The sequence below is a fragment of the Neomonachus schauinslandi genome, unplaced genomic scaffold (genome assembly GCF_002201575.2).
Source record: "Neomonachus schauinslandi unplaced genomic scaffold, ASM220157v2 HiC_scaffold_50, whole genome shotgun sequence".
NCBI classification, from domain to species: domain Eukaryota; kingdom Metazoa; phylum Chordata; class Mammalia; order Carnivora; family Phocidae; genus Neomonachus; species Neomonachus schauinslandi.
In genome coordinates this window covers 1-24,490 of record NW_025408752.1, presented here as the reverse complement: position 1 = coordinate 24,490, position 24,490 = coordinate 1, and the positions used below count along the sequence as shown (strand labels likewise).

The following is a 24,490-nucleotide window of genomic DNA, read 5'->3' as shown; positions in this document are numbered from 1 at the left end:
GTTTCCAGATCATCTCACCTCACGGTAAAACCAGCCAGATCACAACTGTCCTTGAAATCCTGCTGCCCACCAGGTGGTGTGTCATCGGACGAGATCTCAAGGGAGCAGGACTCCCGTCACTGGGCGGCCAGTGGGGGGTTTGGCTCTGGTGGGTTCAGGCGGTCGTGGGTCATTCGCACGTAGCCTGCAGCAAGCTCCCAGAGGCAGGCATTCTGAAGTGATGTGCGGCCTCGGGAGCAGAGTGTCCGCAGGGTGAGAAGGGGCATAGGTTTTGGGGTTCTGGGCAGGGGCTTCCAGTGTCACTCGTACCACCTGTTAGTCTGTACTGAAGCTTGTGTTTGGAGAAGAGGTCTACTCCTTCACAGCTCAAAGCCCTGGACCAGATCGTCCAGAAATTGCCTTTAGAATTCTCCGAATGGGTGTTTATTTGCATCTATATGGGTCGATTTACGTGGAGTAGCATTCACTCTTATTTTAGCTATCTGAAATACATTCCCTTACACAATATTTTCCCTTTTCTGGAAAATCAGAATGCTTTGACTTGCTTTGACACATGCTTTTTAATCACATGCTTTGACTTGATTTTTCCACTCTTATGGGGGACCCAGCATGTGATTCCCAGTCTCCCCTGGGCAAATTGTGTGCTCTCATGCTTGTATTTCTGGGGTGCTGGGTGTTCTTGCCTCATTTTCGTTGAGGTAGTAACCTTGGGCATGGGAAGTGACCTGAACCCTGGAGTTCCCATCCTCCCTCACCTCCCCACTCAGATGGGTGCGTTGGTGGATGAGATGTGCCCCAGGACCATTGTTCTCTGAGAGCTTTGATACTCTGCTGAGCCCAGTCACACTTTTTTTTTTTTTTTTAAAGATTTTATTTATTTATTTGACAGAGAAAGACACGGCGAGAGAGGGAACACAAACGGGGATTGGGAGAGGGAGAAGCAAACTCCCTGCCGAGCAGGGAGCCCGATGCGGGACTCGATCCAGGGACTCCAGGATCATGACCTGAGCCAAAGGCGTCGCTTAACCAACTGAGCCACCCAGGCGCCCACACTTTTTTTTTTTTTAAGATTTTATTTATTTGAGAGAGAGAACGAGCAGGAGCGGGAGAGGGAGAAGCAGGCTCCCTACTTAGCAGGGAGCCCAATGTGGGACTTGATCCCTGGACCCAGGGACCATGACCCGAGCGGAAGGCAGACGCTTCACCGACTGAGCCACCCAGGCACCCCAGCCCTGTTGTACTTGAAATATGCCCACGTCGGTCTTCAAAGCCTGGTGTTGCACGTGCCTGGTTGGCCTGGCTCCCCTGCTGCCCCGGCCTCTCCTGTGCCCACGGGTGTGGGACTACCCGAGCCTCCGGGATGTGCGGCCCCAAGGGCGCTGTTTTCACCGCTTTCGCTTGCCTTTGCTGTTGTGCTTCAGGCTCTTAGAGATAAATATCAGTTTGTGTTAGAGCTCGTGTGAACGTTTGACACAGCTGTGTCCATTTTAACGGGATCTGGGGTTGTCTGAATCTCTTTTGCAACCTAGGGATACCTGGACGTGTGGTAGGTGTTTGACTTCGGAGGATTTGCTGAATGCAGGATTTCTGAGGAATCTTCCCCTCAAACGCAGGGGAGAGTGATCACTGAGTGTGGGTGCTGGCTACGGCCACCACGTGTCGTGCTCTGGTGGATTTTGGGGACGCGGACCTGGCTGAGAGCTGCCTGGTGGCCCTGACCTGTCCCTTTCTTCTAACAGGCTGTGGTGGTGCCTCAGGGTGGAGGACAGCTGTGGATCTTTGGAGGGGAGTTTGCTTCTCCCGACGGAGAGCAGTTCTACCACTACAAGGATCTCTGGGTGCTGCACTTGGCCACCAAGACCTGGGAGCAAGTAAGGTAAGGTGCTGGGTAGTGAGCCTGACCTCTGGGCCTGGCTCCTGTCCTGTGCGCCATTCTGCGTTCATGGTGACGCAGTCCTAGCCCTTGGAATTCCGGGGCTCTGTGGAGCACGATTGCAGAGCCCTGAGTGGCCAGTCTCGCTGGTGACTGAGGGCAGGGGAGAGCTCGCCTTTTTCTCTAGACCCTTCTCAGAGAAGTCCAGCCTGGCGACAGCCACCTGACCACCTGACTTTGTGGAAGGCGTTTCCGGCCTTGCTGGGAGCAGCGCATTATCCCTGCTAGTTTTCCCATCCACCCTCAGCACCTATATGGACCGTCCGGAATGCAGTTACCCTCCCGCGCCATCTGTGGATCCCTTTGGAGGCAGCTCTGGGTTTCAGCTTGCTGGCAGTGGACCTGTGGTATTCACTACAAGGGAGCGCTCTTCTTAGGTCTAGTCGACCTAGAAATAGCAGAGCTGGGAAGAGGAGAGGAGGGATGGGGAGAGCTTTCTTGCTGCTCTTCAGTAAACCAGGCTCAGCCGTCGCCAGTGCTTGATGTCTGCCCTTGTCTGTGACATTGATAATGGGTTTGTCACATGTGTACCACATTCACCGCCGGTCAGAGCTGCACGTCAGAAGAATGACAGATGGAAAGTAGGGTTAGTTGGCTCCATGCTTCGGGGGTGCACATGCCCTGTGGCCAGGGCCACGCACACCACGCTCCCTGGGTACCGTCTCTGCTTTCAAAACCGCAGACCAGAGCTTCCTCCCGTGCTGGAGTGGGCGGCTGGATTGCAGAGTTCAGTCATGGTGCAGAGCCCTTTTTGGGGCCTAGGACTTTGGTGGGAAGAGAGCCTCACTCTCTGGAGGCTGTGCTTGGTTGTTTGATGAGGAGCCATTGAGGAGGCCGCTGATGCCAGGCTGTGCAGGCCTGGGACGTTTGCACCGTTGAGTCTGCTGTGTGTGTGGAAGTGTCTGTAGCCGCAGGCTCAGCAAAGCCGCTGGAGGGGTTAAGCCGTCCTCCTGAGGTCGGAACCGGGGAGCCTTGGGGTGCGCTACCGAGTACTGACTTCATTTCCCTTCCTCTTACTTGCTTTTTGTCTTGGCAGGCACAGCAGTTCCAATTATTTTCATATCAGAAATTGATTTTGTTATGTATATGTGGAAACTTGGTCATTTATCCTCAATTGAAAAAGTATTTAGGCCCAGGGCACACCATCTTTGTTCCTCTTGCTTTGCTTCAGTTCTTTTAAAAACCCAATTGTTATTTATTGCCTGTCCATCTTTGGTGAATTGATTCAAGATATTTTCTTAGCATTTTCATCAGTTTGAGTAGCGTTTTGTTGGCAATTCGTGGGTGGGTGAAGGACCGTTCGGGCTCCGTGGGACAATACTGCCCTCTGCCAGCGGCTCAGCGGGGCCTGTGCTCCTGGTGGCTGTGGGGACGTCCTCAGCTGCTTTGCCATGGCCACACTTCCTCGTGGCCTTCAGCCCTTCCCGGTTCTGGGGCACGTACTGTGGGTGTGTAACACGGAAGCGGGGGGCACTAGAGACACATGGCCACTCGGGGATGTGCCCTTCGAGGGGTTTGCTGTGGCCACTGTCTCCCAGCCGGCCGGGGACAGCTGCCCTTGCCTCTGTGCGACCCAGGGCTGTCGGCCCCAGCATGTGTGCACGGTGTCCACGGCTTCCGTCCCGTGTTGGAAATTATCTCTGCGAAACAGATCCCTCGCTGCTTGAATGCTTATTGTAATGATGCAAGAGTTTTTGGAAAGTATGTCGTCGAGCCTGTTAGAAGCTAACAGGAAACTGCAAGGTGCATCCCATCGGCATTCTTAAGCCTCTGCTTAGTCTGGATGGAGTGGCAGGGCTGGAAAAGGAGGAGGTGCTTTGCTTTTCTTTGTGTCTAAGTTGTTCTTCCAGCCTTCTTTCTGGGTGAGGACCCTGGTTCTGGTGGTGAGCGTCACGTGATCTGTCCATGGCGCCACGTGGCAGTGTCCACCTGACTAGAAGGTGCGGCCTGCAAGTCAGGAGATAGAGGGTTCTGTCCCCAGCTCTGCTTCTGATTTTGCTTGCCGGGAGATTATTATTTATTGTTATTATTTTTTTTCCTAAAGATTTTTTATTTATTTATTTGACAGAAAGGGACACAGCAAGAGAGGGAACACAAGCAAGGGGAGTGGGAGAGGGAGAAGCAGGCTCCCCGCGGAGCAGGGAGCCCGATGCGGGGCTCGATCCCAGTACCCTGGGATCATGACCTGAGCCGAAGGCAGACGCTTAACGACTGAGCCACCCAGGCGCCCCTGCCAGGAGATTATAAATGAGCAGCTGGATTTCTGTGTTTTGCTGCTTCACATATTTATCGTTATGAGGTGTTTCGTGTCTTGAGCTTGTTGACAGGAAGCAAAAAGTCGTAAGTGGTGTTCAGGAGACATTACCTGAGGACCGACGTCTACTTCCGTGTCTTTGATGTCTCCCACCCTGTATCATCTTGGGCGCTGAGCTCCAGACTTCCTAAAACGCTTGGTGCCCTGACCGTTCTCAGGCTGCAGCCCCTGCCCCGCCTGCCCCAGAGGTGGTCCTGAGACCACCGAGGGAAGTGCCACCCCTGCTGCCCCCCTCCCACCGTTCCAGCTTCCCACAGCCCTCCTCATGTGGGGGAGGGGCGGATCCGCAGAAAGGTTTCCCGCTGCCCCAGAAGCCATGAGCGCTGACCCACAGTGATGTGTTAGTTTTGTCTGGGAGATGGCGCCACGAGGACCACGGAGAACAGGGACCAGTGGGGAGAAGGGAGTGTGAGCACGTGTTCCCACGGAGACTGTAGAGGAGTGAGCAGCACGCAGCTTGGTGGAGACTGCGTGGGGGGCGATAGGCCAGCCGCAGATGAAGGCGGGCACTGTTGGGGGGCGGTGAGGCTGGAGAGCAAGACGCCCCCCAGCCAGGATGTCAAGGCACCCGTTGTCCCAGTACAGCTTTACATGGGCCTCCGTCCCCAAGTGCGCTTTTAGGAACATACGCTAAAGAAACACTCGCTCTCGTTTTATACAAAGATAGATACCAAAAACCGTGAAGCAGACCAGTCCATGCCTGAGAAGAAAGCCCAAGAGTGTGTCCATGTGCAGGTGTGCTCGCCAGGTGGGTCAAGAACCGTACCTGCGCGGGGCGGGGTCTGCTCCTGTTCTGGTATCGCTCTGTCTTCGTTCCCTGCAGCCAGCGCTGTGTTCTCAGAGCTAGAGGGTTTTGCTCATTTACTTAAAACATTGCTTTGCTGTGCATTTTTTTCATACGAGTTCCAGAATCAGTTTTTGAAGTGGTATTTTTAAAAGTTCCAATGGGATTTTGATTGGGTTTCTTTTCTTTTTCTTTTATTTTTTTCACCTTTTTTTTGTCAGTCACCGTACGGTACTTCATTCGCTTATAGATTGTACTTTGGGAGAGTTGACAACTTTCTGATCCTACCTTCCTGATCAGGAACATTGCACTTCTCTCCGGTTAGGTTTATTTCTCACCCGTCGGTAAAATTTACAACCGCCTACGAGAATTGCCGAGTCAAAGGGCGCCTGTGTCTCCGCGCTCTCCCCTCGGGTCTGTTCCCGCAGACTCCAGCCACACTCCCTCCTCGCTGGGAGGAGGCCTGTCGCCGGCGCTGTGCCGGTGCTCCGGGTTCTAGTTTGGTGGTCTTCGTACACCTCCCTTCTCCGTGAAGCAGCTCCTAGACGGCGGGCAGCGGCCCTGTGGAGTAAGTCGTTTCCTGTCCTTACTTGCACTTTGGAAGGGTTCTCTAGAGAATGGTGTCGTGGCTGGGAGACCTGTGGGGTTGTGGCCCAGAGCTGAGGTAACACCTCTCTTCGTGAATTCTTGGACTTTATGCACCAAGTAGCATCTCCCTGCCCGCGTCACCCCAGACATTGAGTCTGGTGCAGAGCAGTTTCAAACGGGGCTCAGGAATCTGCCTTTTATTTAAGCCCTCCCGCCCTACTCAGTGATCCAGGTGGTCCTGGGCTGCAGCTGGAGGCCCTAGTTGCTCATCCATTGGCCTTGGTGACTAGTGGGTCTCGTGCTTATTTAGAGCCTTGTTCATTGATGTGAGCATGGAACATGCCCGCTGCCCTTTCAGGAGTAAGAAAACTCGGGTAAAATTCCTTAGGCCCTTAACCAGGAAATAGAGCAGCTGGTGCTTCTGTAATACACGGCTTGTTGCAGACTGCAGGCCCCGGGGCTGTTGGCTGGCCTCCCGGCCGGGCGGCACACACTTACTTACCTGGGCTGCCGTGACTGCGAGCGTGCAGGAGGAATCCTGAGGGACGCCTGCCTGCTGAGTCCTTGGGTAGGCCGAGGCGCTGCTCCTGGGAGTGGCACTGGGTTGTTGCCGCCTGGCGCGATGGCTGCCGAGGAGAGGGGCCTGCTGCTGGCGGTGTGGCTCCGTCATCTGGTCTCGTCTCAAAGGCGAGGAGATTCATTCAAAATGCAGACTGAGTTTACTGTTTCTGGGGAAGGCCCCTGAGTCCAGGAGAACCCACATCGCTCGGAAGGTACAGGCAGAGCCCGCCATGAGCTTGAGTGTGTTTTGTGCCCAGGATTTAGCCCGGCGCTCTGCATTCCTTTCTCGGTAAATGGTTCTCCCGTGGGGGGTAGTTTCACAGCTGAGGAGGCCTTCAGAGAAAGGTCGTATTAAATCGGCATCTGGAGTATATTTAGCCCCTTTCTGGGCTTTCAAACAGGTTTTTCTTGTGGGACGGCAGGGTGTATTCTGTCTTGCTAGCTGATGACTTTTGATTTATCCGATACGGCAGGTGGGTCCCTCCCATCCTTGCGTGCATGGGCTGGTCTGAAGAAAGTGCCTTTTGGGGAAGTGATTTCAGCTTGCCAGCGAGAAGAGTCAGGGCCTGCATGGGGTAGTCAGGGAAGAGCTGCTATTCTGAGGTCTGAAGTCAGGTCACTGGAAGGGGCGCCTTGATCGACCAGTGCCTGTGTGTTTCCTTGTTTCTTGGCCGTGCTGTGCACCGATGGTTTGCGTGGAGAAGAGATGGCCTTGAGTCCCATCCCACCGCATGCCTTGTTCTGCCAGTGGAAGCTCTGTGACCTGAGTAGGTCCAGCCACCGCCCCGAGTGCTGGCAGCACCCGTGTGGATGTGCCGAGGACCAGGGGCGGCCCCCAGCTCCCGGCCTGCTGGGGAGCATCTCTGCAGCCTCCTCTACTCGAGCTTGGCCTCTCCACGTGGTGCTGATGGCTCCAAAGAGACCAAACGCCAGTTGAGTGTTTGTGAAAGTGCTGTTTTGAAAAGTAAACTTTGATGAATTTACATAGTCTTGTATGGCTTGATGAATTTTACAAAAGCAACCACACCTCTGTGCTTAGATCCGGAAAAGAGCATTATCGCCATGCCTGAAAGCCCCCTGCGCCCCTTGCAGTCACTCCCCCACGCCCACCTGAAGGGCAGGTTAGGCTGGCTTTGAACATCCTGTAGAGGTAGTCTTGCTTCTCCTGGCTGTTTTCACTGAGCATTGTGTTTGTGAGATTTGTCTTTGTTGCCTGAGGTAAGAGTTCGCTCATTTGGGGCTATGTAGTATTCTCTTATGGAAAAAGGACACTGCGTCTGGTGGTTGGTGGGCATTGGAAAGTCACCAAGTTCAGGTTATTGCAAAGGGGTGCTCCTGTCAACATTCCTCGACCCATCTTACGATGAGCATATGTGTGCGTTCCTGTTGAGTGTATGTCTGAGCAGAATGAGGCCACGGGGTCGTGAGGTTTGTGCACATTCAGCTCTGGCACACGCGGCAGGCCGTTTTGCACGCTGGTGGTGCTGGTTTACTCAGCTGGCAGCCCTGCGGGCGAGTTCCGTGCTCCTGTGCTCTGTCCCTGGCCGTGCCTCTGTTGTGCGTTTAACACCTGGTGGACTCTCAGCAGTCTTTTCTTGTCTTCACTTCTGTTCTCGTTCCTAGCAACAGACGTGGACTTGACGTCCTAGAGGTTTGATGAGAGGAACGGTGATAGAATTGCTGACGTCAAGAAGGCCGAAGCTTAGGTATGCGCACTCGTTGGCGGCCTCACGGTGGGTGGGTGTGACCAGCTTGCCCAGATGTTTTGAGACTTCCTTCCGTCTCTGTCTTCACTGGCGGGGGCCTGCACGGCTGCTCCGCTCCCCGACAGAACTGTCTTCCTCCTCTTGTAAGGATGCGGATCCTGTCTTGAGGCCCCACCCTCAGGACCTCCTCCAGCCCTCACCACCTCCCGAAGGCTACACTGCTAAACTGTTGCGTCAGGGGTTAGGGTTCACCATAGGAATTTGGGGGGCGGACACAGACATTCAGCCCATGACAGCTAGCTTGTGGTGTTGGCCAAGATCTGTCCTCGGACAAAGATCACTGTACCCATGAGGGTCTCATCAGATAAACATGGGGGGAATGGGTCATACCTGTGGTGACAAGCCAAACCAGTGGGGACAGCAGGCAGGGCATTTGGAGACAGCAAGAGGCCACGTGACACTGCCAGGCTGTGACACGGGGGAGGTTATGGAGCTGTGGGGGATGGGGACACGCCCTGCCGCCTCCCCCTCCTCCCTGCACCCCATCTCCCCTTGGCACTGCCTGCGCCGAGGGAACTTTGTGAGCGGAGCGGGGGCCCGTGGGAGACAAATGGTGAGGGCAACAACACAGACCGCTCAGGCGCTCTCATCCCTTCGTCTGCTACGGTGGGCCCACCAAGGGGACAGAGATTTTGGCACCCTTTCTCCATTTATTTCTGAATCGGGGGCCACCCCAGCTTTTACCTGTGACTCGAAGACCCAGAGGGAGGGAGGCCAGGCTACTTACAGAGCTCCGCATTTTCAGATGTCATTCGCGTGCCAGGAAGTCACCCTTTCACGACATGCAGTTCAGAGTCGTGCCGCCATCACCGCCGGCTCACATAGAGCATTTCCGTCACCCCCGAGAGACGCTCCACTCCGTTACCGCTCCCCCCACCTTCCTCCTTCCCCCCGGTCATCTCTCGTCTGCGTTCTGTCTGTGCATCGGCCTCGTCCAGCTATTTCATACAGCTATGGTCCTGCAACTTCCGTGCTTCTGTAACCAACTTCCACTTCATATAATTTGTAAGGTCCAATCTATATCAGTATTTAGTGCTTTTCTGTGACCAAATAATATTCCATTGTATGGATGGGCCACAATTTTGTTCGTTCATTCGTTCACTGATGGACATTTGGGCTGTTTGCACTTTTCTATCTTGGAATAATGCTGCCAGGAACATTCGTGTACAACGAAGACACTTTTATGTGCATCGGAGCACTTTGTAAATGAGCAATAGAAATGGTTGAATGAAAAAATACACAGAAATGTGCGTGTGCATTTTCTCTTGATTTGAGAAAGGCATGAACATTTGGTCCTCAGTGAAACCTACTTAGTGTGTATGTTAATAACGCTGCATTTGAGACACATGGGCATCCTAGGAAAGAAGGACCATTAGCAGAGGGAGTCAGAATTACTTGTCTGATCCAGTTGTGAGGATCATGCCACATAATTTTAAAGTGTGTGAATTTTGGGACCTGAAACGCACATAGAAGTGAACACACATGTTCCCTGCTCTCCGGGGTCTGCAGTGAGCTGTTGGGCTTGTGGTCTGAGTGCTCTCTGCCCTCCTTTGCAGCTGTGCGTGGAGCCCAGCACCTGGAGAAGTGGGAGCAGGAACATGTATAGGCCCCCTGCTCCTGCCCTGCTGACTGACCGTCACTCTCGACAGGCTTGGGCAAGGAGGGGCGGTCCAACACACAGACAGATGATGGGGGAATGCAGAAGGTGTGAGACATCGAAACTGTCATTAGGGTAAGTGGTCAGGTTTATTGATGCACAGATTCTTTAGTGCTCAGACCTCCAACTTCGTTTGGAGTGGCTCAGTGTCTTTAATTGGTGGTTGCATGCGTAAGTTCTGGGGCAGACTGTCTCCTTTCAGTTCTGGCTCTGCCATTGACCAGCCTAGCGTGTTTCTTGACTTCTAGGTCTTGGTGTTCTCATCTGTAAAATGGGATTAAAGATAGTATCTGCCCATCTGGTTGTTGTTAAGAATGAGAGCCCATAAAAGGAGCATGTCTAGCATAAGATAAACACCCCAGAAATAGTAGTTTTATCATTAATAGTAATAGTTAAAATAAAAATAAAACAAGGATGGGGCACCTGGGTGGCTGAGTCGTTAAGCGTCTGCCTTCGGCTCAGGTCATGATCCCAGGGTTCTGGGATCGAGCCCCGCATTGGGCTCCCTGCTCCGCGGGGAGCCTGCTTCTCCCTCTCCCACTCCCCCTGCTTGTGCTCCCTCTCTAGCTGTGTCTCTCTCTGTCAAATGAATAAAAAAAAAATCTTATAAAATAAGACAAGGATACAGTCTATTAGGCTGCCTGGGTTCTAGAGACTGCTACTAATTATTCTGTGTGATGTGACTGAATACCTTATACTTACTAAGCCCAGAATCTGTTAATCCATGGAAAAGTGGGGCCGAATTCCGAAGGTACATTGTTGGAAATGAAAAGGGAGATGTTCCTGTACATGTTTCCTGCTCGGGCCATGTTGTAACCATTCTTGGAGAAAGGGCCTTTTCCATTCTGAGGATGAGCCACTAGACTAGGTTCCCTGTTGGGTGTACCTGTGTGACCTTGAATCTCAGGGATTATGAGAGAAATGGTTCCTTTGCTTACCAGGCGTCTTGGGGCTGCCGGTACGGCATGGTACTAGAGCGTATCATTTTGTAAGATGTAAAGTTTAAAGTAACTCAGGGAATCATTTGCCCACCAGGAGCTTAACACTGTGCCCGAAGCCATGGAGTTGATGCTTGTCCGTTTCCTGTAAATGTCACTGCGGTGGCCGATAGAGGGACCTGGGTGGTGCTGAGTGGCAGCTTGCCCTGTTGGAATGCCATTCGGCACATGGCTCAGATGCACTTCAGAGCACTCACTCCCACAACATTGCACATGTATTTTTGTGCCACATAGAGATCTGGCTGAGTAGGACTTGTTAATTTTCTAAGACTCCATATTTAGGAGTGACGGCAATTGAAAAGTGCTTGTTGGAGATTCAGATATAAACAGGCTTTTTTGGTTGGCTTTATTTTCCTAAAGGGGTATATAGAGTCATTTTATAGAAGTTTCCCTTTTTGGTTACAAAACAGTGATACTGGGCTGCTGCCAGAAAAAGGAATTGTTTCGTGCCTGCCTCACCAGAGGAGCAAGCACCCCTGGGATTCGTGGACAGGAAGCTGAGTGAGGGCCCTGAACCTGCAGCCTCGTGGCCGCCGGGCGTCATCGAGCGATGACAGTGGGCCTTCAGGTTCACGTAGCATTCGGGTCTCCTGCGTAACTCTTTTTGAAGTAGCATCGGAAGCTCCATGTTAGTTTAGTTGTTGAACGAAGCCTTGTTCCCCAGATTGTACTTTTAAAGTATTCCATCAGGGGGCGCCTGGGTGGCTCAGTCGTTAAGCGTCTGCCTTCGGCTCAGGTCATGATCCCAGGGTCCTGGGATCGAGCCCCGCATCGGGCTCCCTGCTCGGCGGGAAGCCTGCTTCTCCCTCTCCCACTCCCCCTGCTTGTGTTTGCTCTCTCACTGTGTCTCTGTCAAATAAATAAATAAAATCTTTAAAAAAAAAGTATTCCATCAGAAGATTGCTCAGAAGGGAGTTTACCTGTTGCCAGCATGCTTGGCGTCTTCTCCTTAGCCTCTGTAACGTGCCGCTGTGCAGGGCGGCCCGTGTCCGGAGCAGCGGCACAGAGCGGACGGAGGTGGCTGCGCGGCTGCCGCAGCCTGTGAGCGAGGCCGCCCGGAGAGCGCTGCCGCCACGTGCAGGGTGCCAGATGAGGTCAGCGCCCAGCAGCGGCGTGAATCTGCGGCTGCTGGCATCGTGGGGGGCCCGACCCTCCTTCTGAGCCCTGTTCATTTGGTATTTTTATCATGAATTTGGATTTAAAAATAGGCTTACTAAGTTGGTGGGTGATACAAAGCTGGAAGGGAGAGCAAATAAATTGGTTGACAAATTCAGCCTCCAAAATTACCTTCGTGGACCAAATCCAGCAAGATGAAGTTGAAGTGGGAGAAGTGTCTCTTGTAGGTTGCATGTAAATATAGGATTAAGAGAGCTGACTAGAAAAAGCTGCCCTTGCTAGTAGAAGAGGAGGGATTTAGTAATTAGTAATCCTGGTTGGCATCAGCACATGGTGAGGCTCCCCAAAGGCTAATGCTTCAAGTTTGGATTAACAGGGTATGGCATCCAAGAACAGGTATCGATTACTTTTGGTTGACTTTACACTGATGAGTAGGGTGGTCATTTTGAGTGACACCTTCGTTGGGACATTAATAAACTGAGGGCCTTAGGGGAGAGAGAGACCACGTAATCAAGCATTTGGGGAAAGGTGGAGAGCATGGAATTGGTTCTGCATTGCAATAGGGAAGACCCTGGGGGTCCTCACAGCAGTGTGTGATGAGCTGTTCATCTGGAATTTGCCAAAGAGGACACATTGGGCAGTTTGAACTTCCTTTTCATTTTGAGATTCTGTGTTTTGGTGGCTTTTTTTTTTAAGATTTATTTGTTTGAGAGAGAGAGCACGTGAGCATAAGCGGGAGGGGCAGAGGGAGAGGGTGAGAGAATCTCAAGCTGACTCCACGCTGAGTGTGGAGCCTGACATAGGGCTCTATCTCACGACCCTGAGACCATGACCTGAGCTGAAACCAAGAGTCAGACCTTAAGTGACTATGCCACCCAGGTGCCACTGTTGATGTATTTTTTAATGGCACCAGTTTTGGGGGAAGCTCCGTATAATGCACAAAAATAAATGAAGAAAAATGCATTGTATAAGTAAGTGCTGGACTGCATGGTTCAGGTTGTAGCCATCCTTTGCAGCCTGGCATTGTTGAGGGAGGTGGACTTTGACTGAATTCTGTAGGTGGGAGAGCTGGGCCTTGAGAGTCACCAAGGCAGCATGCAGGAAGCAGAGGCACCTAGAGGTGGGTTCTCTCATAGGAGTTGAGACTTGTAATCTGTAAGAACCTAGGCAGCATGCCCAGATATATCAGCTTTTTAAAAATCCGGTTGTTTTCTTATTGTTGAGTTTTAAGAGTTATTTGTAGATTTTGATCCTTTCTCAGACGTGTCTTCTGCAAATATTTTCTCCCAGGCTGTGGCTTCTGATTCTCCTATTATTGTCTTCTGTAGAGCAGAGGTTTTAAAATTTAATGAAGTCCAGGTTATTAGTTGTTCTACATTTAGGTCTGTGATCCATTTTTGTGAAGGATGTAAGGTCTGTGTCTAGATTCATTTTTTGACATGTGGATGTCCAGTTCTAGTGCCATTTGTTGGAGAGACATCTTTGCTTCGTTGTATTGCCTTTGCTCCTTTGCTAAAGACCAGTTGACTGTACTCATGGGGGTCTAATCCTGAGCTTTCTGTTTTATTCCATTGATCAGTTTGTTTACCCTTTCCACCAACACTGCACTGTCTTATTTATTTGAGCGAGAGAGAGAGAGGGAGAGCACGTGAGCACAGAGGGAGAGTGGGAGGGAGAAGCAGACTCCCTGCTGAGCAGAGAGCCTGTTGCCGGGGTCGATCCCAGGACCCTGAGATAACAACCTGAGCTGAAGGCAGATGCTTCACCGACTGAGCCACCCAGGCATCCCAACACTGCACTGTCTTGATTACTTAGCTTCATAGTAAGTCTTGAAGTCAGGTAGGTCAGTCTTCCAACTTTGTTCTTCTCCAATATTGTGTTGGTTATTTGGGGTCTTTTACTTCTCTATATAAACTTTAGAATCCATTCGTCCATACCCATAAAACAGTTTGCTGGGATTGTGGTTGAGATTGCATTGAATCCATAGATCAGGTTGGGAAGAACTGACATCTTGACAATACCATATCTTCTATACATGAACATGGATTATCCCTCTGTTTATGTAGTTCTTTGATTTTGTCCATCATAGTTTTGTAGTTTTCCCCAAATAGATCTTGTACATACTGTTAGATTTATGCTAAGTATTTCATGTTGGGGGTGTTAATATAAATAGTCTTGTTTTTAATTTCAAATTTCAGTTGTTCATTGCTGGTATGTAGGAAAGCAATTGACTTTTGTATATTAATCTTGGTGCCTACAACCTTGCTATAATCACTTACTAGTTCCAGGAGTTTTTTGGTCAGTTCTTACAGATTTTATATATAGATCATGTCAGTTGCAAACAAAGACAGTTTTATATCTTTCTTCCCAATATTTATACCTCTTACTTCCTTTTCCTCCCTTATTGCATTAGCAAGGATTTCCATGACAATGTTGAAAGGGGTGGCGAGAGGCGACATCCCTGCCCTGTACCTGATCTTAGTGGGAAAGCTTTCAGCTTCCCATTATTGAGTATGATATTAGTCGTAGGTTTTTTGTAGATCTTTATCAAGTTCAGAATATTCCCTTCTATTCCTAGTTTACTGAGAGAGTTTATGATGAGTAGGTGTTAGATTTTGACAAATGCTTTCTCTGCATCTATTGGTATGATCATGTGACTTTTCTTTCTTAGTCTGTTAATGTGATGGGTTATATTAATTGATTTTGGAATGTGGAACCAGCCTTGCATACCTGGGATAAATCCCACTTGGTCATACATAGTGTGTAATTCTTTTTATACTTTTTTGGATTCGATTTGTTAATATTGAGGATTTTTGCACATATGTTTCTGAGAGATACTGGTCTGTAGTCTTTTTTTGTAATGTCTTTATTTGGTTTTGGTATTAGGGTAATGCTGGATAGACGATAGAAGCTGTGCTCTGAAAGAGATGATAGAAGATTGGTATCATTTTTTCCTTAAATGTTGGGTAGAATTCACAGTGAACCCCTATGCACCTGGTGCTTTCTGTTTTGGAAGATTATCAGTTATTAATTCAGTATCTTTAATAGATGTCAGCCTATTCAGATTGTCCTCTTCTTGTGTGGATTTTGGTAAGTTATGTCTTTTAAGGAATTGATCCACTTTATCCAGGTTATCAAATTTGTGGGCATAGAGTTGTTTATAGTATTGGTGTTTTTTTTTTTTTTTTTTTTTTTTTTAATTTTTTTAGAATTTTCAGTGATTTTCCCCTTTTTTTTTTGTTTTTTTAATTTTTTTTTTTTCTCTTTTTTTTTTTTTTCTTTTTAAAGATTTTACTTATTTGACAGAGAGAGACAGCAAGAGAGGGAACACAAGCAGGGGGAGTGGGAGAGGGAGAAGCAGGCTTCCCGTGGAGCAGGGAGCCCGATGCGGGGCTCAATCCCAGGACCCCGGGATCATGACCTGGGCCAAAGGCAGATGCTTAATGGCTGAGCCACCCAGGCGCCCCGTGTTCTCTCTTTTTTTCTGAGCTTGCCTAGAGGCTTATTGAATCAGCTTTTGGCTTTGTTGTTCTCTATTTTCCAAATATTTCAAAATTTTCCAGAGTTTTCAACAATACTAATTTCTGCTCTCATTCTTCTTCTTTTCTTCTGCTTACTTTGGGTTTAGTTTCCTCTCCTTTTTCAAGTTTCCTAAGGTGGAAAATTAGATTATTGACTTTAGATCTTTTTTCTTTTCTAATATGTGCATTCAGTCCTACAGATTTCCTTCTAAGTGTTTGCTTTCACTGCATCCCACAGATTTTGGTAAATTGTGTTTTCATTTTCATTTAGTTAAAAATATTTTTAAATTTCTCCTATTTAGGGACGCCTGGGTGGCTCAGTTGGTTAAGCATCTGCCTTCGGCTCAGGTCAGGATCTCAGGGTCCTGAGATTGAGTCCCTCATTGAGCTCCTTGCTCAGCAGGGAGCCTGCTTCTCCCTCTGCCTGCCACTTCCCCCCCCTGCTTGTGCTACATTCTCTCTTTCTCTCTGTCTGACAAATAAAATCTTTAAAAAAAAATTTCTTCTATTTCTTCTTTGACCCACATGTTATTTATAAGGGTGTTGTTTTAATCTCTGTGTATTTGGGGATTTCCCAGCTATCTTTCTGTTATTGATTTCTAGTTTAATCCTACTGTGGTCTAAAAGCAGACATTGTATGATTTCTCTTCTTTTCAACTCGCTGTGGTGTGTTTTGTGGCCCAGAACGTGGTCTATCATGGTGAACGGTCTAGGTGAGCTTGAGAAGAACGTATTCTGCCCGTTGTTGGATGAAGTGGTCTGTGAATGTCCGTTACATTCCGTTGATAGATGGTGGTGTTGAGTTCAGCTCTGTCCTTGCTGATTTCTGCTGCTGTGTCTGTCCATTTTTGAGAGCGGGGCATTGAATTTTCCAACTGTGACAGCAGATAAGTCTGTTTCTCCTTGCATTTCTGTTAGTTTTTGCCTCATATAGTTTGACATTCTCTTGTTGGGTTTGTACATGTTAAGAACTGTTACCTCTTGTCTTTTCGGAGAGTTGATCCTTGTATACTTAGGTAATGCCCATCTAAATCCCTGGTAACTTTCCTTGCTTTAAAATCTGCTCTCTCTGAAATGTAGTTACTCTTACTTTTCTTTGATTAGTTGTCGGCATGGTGTATGTTCTCCATGTGTATACTTTTTATCTGCATGTATCTTTATGTTTAAAGTGGGTTACTTGTAGACAACACATAGCTGGGTCTTGTGTTTGATCTGCTCTGATGATCTCTGTCATTTAAATGGTGCATTTAGACCATTAACGTTCAAAGTGATTATTGATATACTGGATTATCTACCGTATTTGTTACTGTATTCTGTTTGTTGCTCTTGTCCTTTGTTCTTCTGTTTGTCTTTGACTCTTTTTGGTCGTTTTTTATGGTTTTAATTGAGCATGTTGTAGGATTCCAGTTTTCTCCTTTCTTAGCATATCAGTTATACCAATGTTTTTACTGTTTTTGGTGGCTGCCCTACGATTGGCAGTGTACATTTACAACTAATCCAAGTCCACCTTCAGATAACACTGTACCACTTCATGAGTTGTGTGGATACATTGAAAGAGCAAAATAATCTTCATTCCTTCCCTTGTCCTTGTATCATTGCTGTCTTTTGTCTCACTGATAGGAACAAGCTTACGAACGTGTGTATAGAAGCCCACAGTCACATGCATCGCTGCTCCTGTCACTGGGAACAAACTGTTATTTGTTAGATCGGTTAAGAGTAAGAAAGAAGTTTTTATTTTACCTTCACTTTATTCCTTCTTCAGTTCTTTTCCTTCCTTTATGTAGATCCAAGTTACTGACCCAAATCTCTCTCACTCTCTCATTTCTTGTGAGGCAGGTCTATGGGCAGCCAAGTCCATTAATTTTCGTTTGTCGGAAAAGTCTTATTTCTCCTTTACTTTGGAAGGATACTTCCGCAGAGCACAGAGTTGTGTGTTGCTGATGTTTTTCTCCCAACACCATAAATACTTCATTCCACTCTCTCCTTGCTGGCACGGTGTCTGAGCAAGAGTTGGATTTGATTCTCATCTTTGTTTCTCTGTAGGTAAAGTGCTCTTTTTCCCGTGGCTTCTTTCAGGATTTTTCCTTTATCTTTGCTTTTCTGTCATTTGAAAATGACAGGCCTAGGTATCCTTTCTTGGCATGTAGCCCGCTTAGTGTCCTCTGACCATCCTGCATCTGTGGTTTGATGTCAAGAGTTCAGTTTGGGGAAATTCTCATCGTTTTGTATTTTTCTTCTGTTCCTCTGTTTTCTCCTTCTGGCAAGCCCACTGTGCTTCTTTTACACCTTTATAGCATAATTGTCCCACAGTCTGTTGTTTTTTCCCAGTCTTGGTTCTCCTTGGTTTTGGGTTTTCAAGCTTTTCATTGCTGTATCCTCTGGCTCGGGGGTTCTTAACCACATTGGCCTGCTCGTGAACGCGTCCGAGCCATTCTGGGCTGTCTGCATTTCTGTTAGTGGTTTGATCTCTTGTATTTCTTTCTGGTTCTTTCTTAGGATTTCTGTCTCGCTGCTTTCATTGTCCATCTGTCCTTGCATGCTGTCTGCTTTATCCGTTGCAGCCCTTAGCGTATTCATCACAGTTGTTTTAAATTCCTGGTCTTGTGGTTCCAGCACCCCTGCCTATCTGGTTCTGGTGCTTGCTCTGGAACCCTCAGACTGTGTTTTTGCCTTTCAGGTGCCTTGCAAGTGTCCCCTCACTAGGAGGGATGTGATGTACCAGTTAGGAGGAGGTGCCGAAAATAGGCCTTCAGGAGTGTGGTGGTGAGGTGTGTGAGCAGGGGAGGCATGCACTTGTCCGGTGAGGAGGTCTCAGGTCTTTTTTTTTTTTTTTTTTTTTTTATTATTTTTTAAGATTTTTATTTATTTGCAAGAGAGAGAATGAGAGATAGAGAGCATGAGAGGGAGGAGGGTTAGAGGGAGAAGCAGACTCCCTGCCGAGCAGGGAGCCCGATGCGGGACTCGATCCCGGGACTCCAGGATCATGACCTGAGCCGAAGGCAGTCACTTAACCAACTGAGCCACCCAGGCGCCCCCGAGGTCTCAGGTCTTTACTGAGCCCGTGCCTCGGACTGGGAACTCCCCAAGTGCCTCTCAGTTTCTTTCCTCCTCTTCGTCGGTGGACCAGCCTGCCCAGAGGGAGCGGGAGTTGGGCATTGCTCTTCTGTGAGTCAGTTTGGCTCTGTTACTGCTCCAGCACGCCGTGGGCTCTGGTTAGCTACTTTCCCCGGAGGGAATAGAACGCTCGGGTGCTTTTCAGAATGGTTCCTTCTGCCCTCCCCTGCCCCTGCCAGAAGCACGAGGGGATTTTTCTGTGATATTTACTGTGGGAATGCGTTTGAGCCCCTCGCGTAAGTGTCATGGCACGGTGGGGCCCCTGGAGTGACCGGGTCCCCCTGGAGTGTTCCACTCTGAGTGTGGCTGCCCTGAGCCTCCAGCAGTCTGTCCAGTTCAGGTTTTCCTGGCAGTGTCTGCTCGTGAGCCTCTGCTTCTGGAAGCGTGGCTCCTGTATTCACCTGTCTGTCTTTACTTTGGGGCCAGCACTTTGACCTGTGTGTGATCCAAGAAGAGTTGTTGACTTTCAATCTGTTCAGTTTTTCTACTTGTTGGGACAGACTTGTGACTTCCAAGTCCCTTGTATGCCAGACGAGAACTCAAAAAGTCCCTTCTGTTATTTATTGCCATGTATTTTAATATCAGGTTTAATGAGATAAAATCACATTCAATAAAATGACTACCTTTTAGCTGGACAGTTAGAGAGGAGTTTCAGCTAATGCAGAGACCTGTCTAACCACCGCCATACTTGGGACAGATGAGGTGTCTGTCACTCCAAAGTTCTCTCCTGCTCACTTGCTGTCAGTCCTCTTGTAATCTTTGGCCCTAGGCAGCTACTCTCATCACCATAGGTTGATTTTTGCCTTTTTAAGAATCTCCTAGAAGTGGAATCCTACAGTACGTGCTCTTCTGACGCCTGCTTTTGCTGAGTGTGATGTCTTTGAGACCTGTCCATATTGTGTGTAGCAGGAGACAGCCCCCTTTTGTTGCCGACAAGTATTCCATTGTATGAACGTACCGCACTAGTCATTCAGTCGTCGAGGCATCTGTTCGCTGCTTTTGGTTTTTGACAGTTCTGAATCAAGCTTCTCTCAATGTGTCTATGTAGGTCTTTGTATGCACTTGTGTTTTCATATCTGAGTAAGGATCTGGCATCCCATTGCCAAGTGGTGTGCCAAGTGCATTTCACGGTGTAAGGAAGGGTCGCAGTGGTCATGCCATCTTACACCTGCCCCCATGCTGTGTGAGGGAGCCAGCTCTCGGCTTGTGCTTCCTGAGGACTTGATCCTGTCATTGGGTTTTGGCCGCTAGTGGCCTGTGGTAGGAGGCATACTGTGCTTTCAGCTTGTTCACCAAACAACTGATGATGGAGGGAGGTGACCATCTCTTGCTGTCTTTGTTGGCCATTTGTGTGTCTTTTCTTTCCTGTTTTTATTCAGCCTTCTCTTCAAATCTTTTGCACAAGAGTTCTTCTATGTATTCTGGGTGCGAGTCATCGGTTAGATGAGTGTTTGCAGAAATCTCCCCCCCCCCCATCTCCTGCTGTTTTATTCTGTAATGGTTTATTTTGAAGAGCTGAGGTTTTCTGTTTTAATGGAGTCCAGTTTCTGTATCTAAGTCCCTGCTTGCTCTCAGAGATCTTTACTCCAAGGTCGTGGAGACTGTCTCCTATTTGATTGTCCATGTTTACAGCAGCTAGGTAGACTGAGGATGGTTCGGGTTACTTGTGGTCAAGTTGAATGGTACTCAGTAGGTGCTTATGAAACCGAAATCAGTGTAAAAGGTGGTCTTTTTTTTTTTTTTTTTCCCTTCATTTCAGATCAACAGGAGGCCCTTCAGGTCGGAGTGGACATCGGATGGTAGCCTGGAAGAGACAGTTAATCCTTTTTGGTGGCTTCCATGAGAGTACAAGGTTGGTACCAATAGCAGGACATCTTTCTTTCCTGGAACAGTAAGGAGTGGACTTTTTGTGGGAAGAACCATTCTGAATACACATGGAAAACACTGCCCATCCCTAAAACCAGAGCCAGCTTTGTGGATATGCAGCTGAGGCAACCCCACAGGACCCCCATGCTCTGCTGTCAGTGTCTTGAAATTCTTAATAGTTATTGAATAATGGGCTCTGCATTTTTATTTTACACTGAGACCTGCAAATGATATGGCCAGTCCTATGTAACACAGGATTCTCCACCATTAGCCTGGTACGGCATCCCCCGGAGGGCTTGTTAAAAGTCTGGTTGCCGGGCCCCACCCTTTGGTTTCTGACTCAGTAGGCCTGGGGCGGGATCTGAGAATCTGCATTTCTGCAAACTTGCAGGTGATGCTGCTGCTGCTGGCCAGGGGACCCCACCCTGAGAGCCTCTGGCCTAAAATTACTTTGAACTTCTCAGTGTTGGGGAACGCAGCGAGAGCAGTGATGTCTGAAGAGGGGCCTCCCGTGTGCCCGTGTGTGGCCACATTGGTACGAGCTGCCGTGATCATGTGTTCTGTGTGTGCTCACGCCAGGCCAGGCTCGCCGGCTCTCCGGTTGTTGGGGGCCTGTCGTCCACACCATAGCCTCTTGAAGGTCCTGAGTTCAGTCCCAAGAAACAGGACATGTGGTGACAGGTCTGTGTTCCTGTCATCATCGTCATGCACTGCTGGATTGTGTAACGTGGCAAGGCTGTCCTACCTGGCGAAGGCCCACGTGTTGTGCTTTGCCCCTGACCAGGCCCTACGTGGAGGAGGGTGGGCGCGTGTCTCTCCCAGTGGCCGTATTCTAGGCTTCCGTCTCCTAACCCCTTAAGGAATAGCAGAGTCATCAATATACGAATGGTCGTAGTACCGCTCACATTTCTGTCACATGATTTTTTCTGATAATGACTGGCTCCTAAATCCATCGTTGTACGTGGATGTGAAGGAGGAGGTCCATGTTAGGAGTCTTGCTGTGTTTCATACCCCCCCGTTACCCCGGTCTTCGTCGAGGTGTTGTGGTGTAGATTTGGCTCAATTAAAGCTGCAGTTTGTCTTCATGAATCAAAGACGTTTTATTAATTGAGAAAAGGAGATATAAATTCTTAAATACCCTTGGAGGGGATTTTAAAAGCATAATTCAGTTCAACTTAAACAGGAGTGATTTTTGTGTCCTTAAAGCTATAACATGGGTGTACTGATGCTTTAATGTTGAGTCTCAAAGACCATCCCGTTGGTAGAACAGGTTGTGGTCCCACGTCATAGATGAGGACACCAGGCTCACCAGTGCCCAGAGCAGCGTGGCCTCCACAGAAAATTGCTCCTTTTCGGGCAGCCTGCCCTCCTGCCCTGCAGGCGCACGCGGGTTATTGCCGTATCGGGTGAGAGAGCCCTGGCTGTTTGTAGAAGTTTATACCTAAGGGATTGTCATTTATTATTTATTCTGGGCACTTTAAAAAAAAAAAAAAACTAGGAATTATTTGTCACACACGCGGGGATTCGTGAGTGTGTTGGTACATTAATTCACCGCTTGTGTGCAAGATGGTGGGACCAACGCAGGCCTTCCCCTGGGAGCTCACAGGTTAGAAAGTGGATCATGGTTTATAATGGTTGTAATCTGCAACTTTTTCAAAATCAGAACTGTTTTCAAAACTATTATCATCTGTTACCTTGCTTAAAGTTATTGTTTATAAAGTATTAAAACACGTAGGAAAACACGGTACTAGTAAAGCTACCTGTGTGGTCACCTTCCATATGAAACAAGTTAGTTTGACTTGTAAAAACCAAAGAACAGTTGATATTTATGTGTAGAACAGCATTTTTTTTTTTTTTAAAGATTTTATTTATTTGAGAGAGAGAAAGCAAGCACGAGCAGGGGCAGAGAGAGAAGCAGGCTCCCCATTGAGCAGGGAGCCCGACATGGGGCCCCATCCCAAGACAGTGGGATCATGACCTGAGCTGAAGGCAGATGTCCAACCAACTGAGCCACTAGGCGTCCCTAGAATAGAGTTTTTTTACTAAAAATCTGCAGGGTGAAATCTGAGGAAACAGTAGAATCTAGCGATGCCTTCTCAGAACTCTGAGCATTCATGTTCTCCGTTCACGTATGAAAAGCCATCCTACAGAAGGTGCGTTTCCGTGGGTGCCAGTCAGGAGGGGCACCTGCCAGGTGGCGCCCTGTGCCCCGGGCTGTGTGCGGCAGGGGACCCCGGCCTCTGGCCCACGCTCCTCTCCTGGCGGCCCTTCCACACGCTGGCTGCGGGGCGCCCCACTCGGGCTCAGACTGTGGGATGGCTTCTCACTTCAGGCCTGGCTGCCTGTTCTGAATACCTAGAGAGCACCTCTTATTCTTCTCATGTCATTCCGACCTGAGGCCCCTTGGCTTTGCCTGTGACTGTCCATGACGTTACATCAGAACACTGCATCCTCGAGCTGCTGTTTTCCCACGCACAGGCTCCTTCTCCAGGTCCCTTCTGCACTCGAGTCCTTGGCCACTTCAGTCCCAGGTGCACTAGGCAGGGCCCTCCTGCTGCTGCCGGGCTGCTGGGCCCCCGGGACGGGCCTCTAGGCACACTGGTTTCAGGAATGCTCAGCCCAGCTCAGGGTCTCCTCCCAGCCCTAGCCCAGCTCTAAGTGTCTGAGTATTCACCTGGCTCTGTAATTCATGAACTAAAAATTACACACGTGGAAACCTAATGTAACGATTTGCAAGATTGTGATTTTGTAAACTTTGTCAGGAAGTATGGTATAACTTTCAGCCTAAAAAGGCTTTCAGATCCAGGCAGATTACTGTATTCTTTAAGCTAGCATTATCTCTAGTTTCCAGATGCAAACTCACATATGCCCGCGGTCCCTTCATGTGGATTTAAACTTTTTTTTTTTTTAATTTGATAGAGACACAGCGAGAGAGGGAACACAAGCAGGGGGATTGGGAGAGGGAGAAGCAGGCTTCCCGAGGAGCAGGGAGCCCGATGTGGTGCTCGATCCCAGGACCCTGGGATCATGACCTGAGCCGAAGGCAGACGCTTAACAGCTGAGCCACCCAGGTGCCCCATGTGGGTTTAAACTTTATTGAAACCAATAACTTACTACGAATGGCAGAAAATTTACCTTTAATTTGAATCAGGTTCACTTTTTAATGTTCCCATCTCCTCGTTTGTGTCCCTGTGTTATAACCAGAGATTACATCTACTACAATGATGTGTATGCCTTTAACCTGGACACGTTCGCTTGGAGCAGACTGTCCCCATCAGGGGCTGGGCCCGCACCTCGGTCAGGCTGCCAGATGTCCATCACCCCCCAGGGCAGCATTGTCATCTATGGGGGCTACTCGAAACAGGTGAGATGCGGCCGGCAGGGAACCAGGAGCTCCTCTCTGTTGCCTTTTTCACCAGGAATGGAAACTTCCAAATAGGATTGCGAATTGGTTTAATAGAAACGCTTTCTGTTGAAGTAGAGATGGATGTAGTGTTCATCTGTTCCCCTGTGGATATATTAAGATTTTTTTCAGCCACATTAAGCTGTATTATGTTGTAACCCATATGGCCCGAACATGCTGCAGTGTGAATAATTCTGTATTGGGAGGAGCGTGCTCTTGATGCCTAAGCCACAGACACCAGGTACTACGTACAGTGTTTGATTATGGTAGAGGCCACCGTCGCTGCGAGCAGCGCAGACGTGCTGGAGTGAGTGCTCCCGCACGCCTCTCTGGGGGTGTGCACAGCGTGATGTGCTGGCTCTGGTGTGTGTCCCCCGCACAGGGTGCCCCGCACAGCGTCGGCAGCCCACAAGCAGCCCCTCACCAGCTTGCACGCGCCTGTGAGCCCCAGAGGGATGAGGTGGCATCTCACTGCAGGCTTTTTCTTAGCCTTCATAGTTTGAAAATTTCTCCAACATAGAGTGACTTAAAAAGACTTACAAGCACTTAACGTCCCCCGACTCAGACCCTTCTGTAGTTAGCGCTCTGTTGTCTACACTTCTTCATGTAGCTGTTCACATCTTTCTGGGCGTATTTCAGAGAAAAGTGCAGACATCGGTCACTCCCCCCTGAATACTGGAGCATGCATACCAGCATGTAGAGTTCGGCATTCAAGTGTTTTTTTTTTGTTTTTAACTTTACTTATTTTACATCCTCTCTGCACCCATCAGGGGGCTCAGACTCCTGACCCTGAGCTCAGGAGTCACATGGTGCTCTGGCTGAGCCAGCCAGATGCCCCTCAACGTTCCATTCTTTTTTTTTTTTTTTTT

At 48.9% G+C, this 24,490-nt stretch overlaps 1 long non-coding RNA gene across 1 annotated transcript; it reads left to right on the top strand.

Moving 5' to 3' along the window:
• The first annotated feature begins 1,746 nt into the window (after positions 1-1,746).
• LOC123323623 lies at positions 1,747-23,576 on the top strand. Its single transcript, XR_006539500.1, has 3 exons — positions 1,747-1,876; positions 20,112-20,204; positions 23,423-23,576. It is a non-coding gene; the product is annotated as an uncharacterized LOC123323623 (long non-coding RNA).
• Positions 23,577-24,490: the final 914 nt, after the last annotated feature.